Source organism: Ostrea edulis, chromosome 3 (genome assembly GCF_947568905.1).
Source record: "Ostrea edulis chromosome 3, xbOstEdul1.1, whole genome shotgun sequence".
Lineage (NCBI taxonomy): Eukaryota > Metazoa > Mollusca > Bivalvia > Ostreida > Ostreidae > Ostrea > Ostrea edulis.
This window is the reverse complement of record NC_079166.1, coordinates 64,348,066-64,353,827: the sequence shown is the minus strand read 5'-3', so window position 1 is coordinate 64,353,827 and position 5,762 is coordinate 64,348,066. Positions and strand designations below refer to the sequence as shown.

Genomic DNA, 5,762 nt, shown 5'->3' with positions numbered 1-5,762 from the left:
CGGGATTCGAACCCGGACCCCAAGATGAATCTCTGGTCAGGTGCTCTACCAATTGAGCTATCTGGTCACTAGCGATCGAACCCGTCTGACCGCCATATGCATGCATCCCCCCCTCCCCTAGGATTACACCTTGAAGATATCAACCTAGGATATTTAACCCCTGGCAGGTATTTTCATCTGCATGTCAGTTCCAGGGGCTGCTCTAAGGCAACAAATGTAACAGGTAGGGAGAAAATACAACGGACCAGATCGGGATTCGAAGCGTGGTCCCTTGAAACTGTAGTAAGTTGCTTATCCCACTTAACTATTTGGCATCCGACGATCGAACCTGTCTAACTACCACATATATAACCCGTTTATATAAGTTCATATATAAATTTTCAGTTCAGTAGTTGGAGGGCTAAAAAGTCCAGAAAGCTGTCAAATCTGGAATTGGCTAAGTTCAAGGTCCATAACTCTTTCAAAAATAGGTCAACAAAGCCCCAGCCCAAACTCAAACATTGGTTGTTAATTTTCAATTCAATAGCTGCAGGGATAGCAAAATAAAAATTCGGGAAAGTGTTTGCAAAGACCCAGGTACAAACGCACTCACACAGGCTGATCATTATTTATAAGACACCCACCTTATACGCAACGCGCTAATTATCAATATAGCATCGGGGACGAAACGAACCAACACCGCTTTGACAGGAAAGCGCCATTTTCAAGATCAACGAGGAGGCTGAGTAAGGTGAGTTGACTGAGAAACTAGAAAGGATCGGACAGTAAACACGACCAAAACAACTTTAACAAGACGGCTGTTGAGGTTGGAAATACTATTTACATATTAATTTAACTTAGGTTAGTCCTTAATTCTGTAGGCTTACTAGAGCAAGTCTGTAAGGGCTGAGGGGCAGTCATAAAAAAAAATTGCGAATCTGCGCTGTCACTGTCAGCAGGGATTTTTTAAGATCTATCTTGATATCGGGGGACTGAGAAAAAATCGCGCCATTTGCTTGAAACTGGGGTAAACGTTTCATATAAAGAAGTAGGGGAAAAAAACCAAACCAGCGCATGGAGTCCTTCTTTCAATTTGGTCTTGAAAAGCTTGCCTCATTTAATTAACTAATCAGGGGTGTGATTTTTCCTCTTTTCGAAAATATGAAACACTCTGGATTTGATCTCAAGTGGCAGAAAATGATATCTTCCAGATTGGGTGAGGTGTTTTCCTCCCTTTTTGGCCAGTTTTCATGATTTCTGAGGAATTCAGTCACATCCCTGTATAATAAACAAAAATTGTAATATGTTGGCTTGTGTCACAAGTTGTGAAGAAGATTTATGAACTATAGTACTGTCCAGCTTTGATTTGTTTTCATTGTTTGGGAATTTTAAAGCTAAAATTGGATGAAATATCTGCTTTTTGCATTGGGAATGGGGACTTTTGCCCCATACAGACCCAAGAAAAACCATGGCACAAGTTCTTGGCCAGCATGTTGGGTCTTATGAACATAAAAAGTGTCACTTTAAGTGGTAGCTCTGTTGGGTACATATACACATGCTTATTTACAGGTATAAGAACTATCCAGATGTGAGAAGACCCAAGCACCTGTGTATTGGCACAAACTTCTTTATTTCCTTATTTAGGAAGTTAAAGTGGACAAAAGTTTTTAGGTGAAAATAATTAGCATGACTGCCATGTAGATGGCCAGATTTGTGATATTGACAAAAGACAAAAAGACAAAAAGATACTACCACATCAGGGATCGGAATTAACTTTTTTCACTACTAGCAAATTTTAGCTAGTGGATTATTTTCCAACTAGCGAAATTGAGCTTTTACTAGTATTTTTCAATTGATTGCTGTTTCACATTAATTTAATAAAACAAGCATGTCTCTTTCTCAAAATATAGAGAAAATCTTTTAAAATCTCCTTTAAAGTGCAATAATAAAAATAAGATTGCGAATTCTTTCATTTAAAATTTAATGAATTATCAGACAACATACACAGTGCATGGTGAGGGTCATAGGGTACAGCATACTCGCTGTCCATAGATCTACCACCTATTTACAACATCATATGGATTGAAATGTTGAAGACTGTTTGCGCCAATTCAAACTATATGTTCAAAACTTTTGGAAATTTCATCTAAAAAATTCTAGTTGAAAAGAAATCCCCGCGAACTTGAAGTGTTTGACTATAGAGTACAGAAGGACACCGCATGAAACGGTGGACACACTGTCATGTGTTGTTTCATGTAGACACGGACGAGATCTACATGCTTGCTATTTAAATCAGACGTCACTGAGACGCCCGAAGTGTGCTTGAAGTAGGGCATCTTTGACACCACTGACTGAGATGACCTTGGCCTTAGTTATTTATTCGATCCACGTTTACTTTTTCAATACTTGCATATTCATTCTATAAAGTGTTTCTATGCACAAGACAAAATTATTGTAAACTTCAAAGTACAGTCAATAAACCGAGGGAATCTGGGAAAAGATGGATTTTTTTTCACTCACAAAAAGTTGCGATCACTTGTGATTTTTTACTCGCAATTTCAATTTTTAACTCGCATTTAGCGAGTGTTTCCCCTTAATTTCATTGCCTGCACATGGCATAGTATTTATTCTTTATTTGCAACCAACTTTTTAGTCCCGACCCCTACTGAAAAAGTCGAAGGGGACTTTAGGTTTGCGCTCCGTCAGTTCAGTTTTCCACACTTTTTCCCCTGTTCTTGCAGATATTTATTTGATATTTGGTACATTGCTTTGTCATAAGAAGTTATAGATCAAGTTTGGTCCTTGTCCATTGATTTTTCAATAATAGTTACAGAGCTGTTTACTTGTACGGATTGTCCGTATTTTCCACGGATTTTAAAGTCAAAATACGCTCTACGGATTCACGTTAAGAATCTACGGTTTTCTACGAATCTGGAAAAAAAAATCAGTTTCCAATCGGTATGATAAAAAAACACCTTGTCAATTGAATTAACTGGTTCCCCGCTGATTAGTCCGAGGAGAGAAGCGAGGCCAATAGGGAACCAGTTTAGTCAATTAAAGTTGCCATTGTGTAAAGCGCACCATTGATAGTGATTTATGTCAAACTTTTAAAAAAGCTTGGATGGCGAATGTCAGATTGACGAGAATGCAAACGAAACATCGAAACCCATTCAGAGGTTCAAAACAAGAAAAAAAATATGCCCTAATTTTAAGGATTCATACAGAGTGCTTTGTCCATGCCTCCAACAATCGAAGAAAGATCACATGGTGTTTTGTAGTGTGTGCAACATGGACTTCAGCTGCGGTCACGGAAGCATAAATGACTGCTACAGACACGTTCAGAGTAAACAACTTAAAGACCTATCGAATTCGAAGCTGAAAGTGTCTAATAAATGACAAGATTCATGGATATTTCTAACATTAATTCAATATGGAGTATTTATTTTCGTTCCATATTTTATCAAGTTCAAATTGTTTTGAAATTAAGGGATAAATGGTATGGATGTAGGGAATATAATCTAAACGAAATTTATTGAACAAAGAGCAAGGTCAAAATTATTACAAGCGGCAACCTTCTACAAGGAGATAACCTCGTGGACTCTATAAAAAAATATTTTATCAAAATGCTGTGGTATATTATAAAATATGACAGATTTAAAGAATGATGGAAAACCATGATAATTACACATTGCAAAATACAAAAGCAATAGTAAACAGCAACATCCTATTTATATGACAACAAGGAGTTGTTCATATAAAAAAGGGTTTAACAACCCGCGTAGCATTTTTTGCTATATTCAACTTTTATACTGACAAAGTGCTCAAAATACTGACAACTTGGTTCTGGAATACTGACCTCAGTTGGACGGGGTAAACAGGTCTGTAGTTATGGCCCTTGGACCTAGTAAAATAGCATGAATTATCAGTTTTCCAGACTTTTTTTTATGTCCCTTTCAAAAAAGAGGGGCATATTGCTTTGCACCTGTTGGTCGGTCAGTATATCGGTTGGTCAGTAGACCACATTTTGTCCGCTCAATATCTTGAGAACCATTCACTTGATCGTAATGATATTTTATATGTGGGTTTGTTATAAGTAGAAGAGAACCCCTATTTTTTCAGGTCAAAAGGTCAAGGGTCAATCTACTCTGGACATAAGAAGACACTGTCTGCACAGTATCTTGAGAACCCTTTGCTTGACAGACATCAAACTCGGTACACTGGTACATCCCAAGGAGTAGATGACCCCTCTTGATTTTGAGGTCACATGGTCAAGGTCAACTGGACATAGGAATACACTGTCCACTCAATATCTTGAGAACCCTTTGCTTGACAGACATCAATCTTGGTACACTGGTACATCCCAAGGAGTAGATGACCCCTCTTGATTTTGAGGTCACATGGTCAAGGGTCAACTGGACATAGGAATACACTGTCCACTCAATATCTTGAGAACCCTTTGCTTGACAGATATCAATCTTGGTACACTGGTACATCCCAAGGAGTAGATTACCCCTATTTGATTTTGAGGTCACATGGTCAAGGGTCAAACTGAACATACATGTAGGAATATACTGTCCACTCAATATCTTGAGAACCCTTTGTTTAACAGACATCAAACTTGGTACACTAGTACATCTTCAGGAGAAGATGACCCCTATTGAATTTGAGGTCCAAAGGTCAAGGGTTAAACTGGACATAGTAATATATTGTCTCGTATATATTTTAAGAATTATTTGCTTGATTGACACCAAACTTGGTACACTGGTACAGCATAAGGAGTAGATGACCCCTATTGAGTTTTAGGTCACATGGTCAATCCACTCTGGACATAGGAAGATATTGTCTGCTCAATATTTTGAATTGGTGATACTACTATCAATTAAATTATACATGTGTGTAACTCTTCAATTTTGCACCATGGGGGAATCTATGTTTTACAAACATCTCTTGTTTTTGTTGTGCTTGTAGATATTCATTGATATTTGGTACATTGCTTTGCCATAAGAAGTTATAGAACAAGTTTGAATGTCATCTCGGTCCATTGATTTTTCACTTAGTTTTGGCCCTTGGACTTCAGATGATACAGGGATACAAAATATGCAAAGAACTGTGAACGATAGTATTATTCACTGCCTACTTTCTGGTCAATTTTTGAAAGATGTTGTTTTTAAATGATTTTTTTTAATGTCAATATAGATATTTATATGAATTTTTATGTGACCAAACAAAGTGAGATAACTCTCTAATTTTCGTTAAAACCATGTATTTTCACTACAGGAACCAATGGAAAAGAGAAAATATTATTAAAACTCCCTCTCCCCATGAAACACAAATTCCTTTTTGCAGGTATAACGAATTGTGAGTTAGCAAAATGTTGTTTTACGGGGGGAACATATGTTTACAGACCAAAACACAGCAAAAATGTTCACTCTATGATCAATGAGGAACCGGAGTCGATCATCTTTTCTGGTATTGATAGAGGGCGCCACAGGCAAATCCGGCCCTGAACAAACAAAAATGATAAATGCTGAGAAGATGGGTTATCAACAACCATTCTCAAATGCGATTTTGGAAAACACAAACACTACCTTTTACTTACGATGGCATCCAGTTGTGGTCATATGACAATACCTGAACTTAGGAAAGAGTTAGAAAAGTTTGGAACAAAGAAATCGGGAAGAAAGTGGGAACTTGTAGGAAGGTAAATAAACATTCCATGTTTTATGTTCATCCAAGTAAAATATGATTAACGCGGTAAATAATTATCAATGGTGTTTAGATAT

The 5,762-nt window shown here is 37.3% G+C and overlaps 1 protein-coding gene across 1 annotated transcript in view; it reads left to right on the top strand.

Annotated features, from left to right (window-relative positions):
- Positions 1-682: 682 nt before the first annotated feature.
- LOC125675847 (uncharacterized) overlaps positions 683-5,762 on the top strand; it is a 15,450-nt gene continuing 10,370 nt past the window's right edge. Inside the window, exon 1 of the mRNA XM_048913669.2 lies at positions 683-730. The gene's annotated coding sequence lies outside the window, so the exon portion shown is untranslated. The remainder of the gene's footprint in view (positions 731-5,762) is intronic.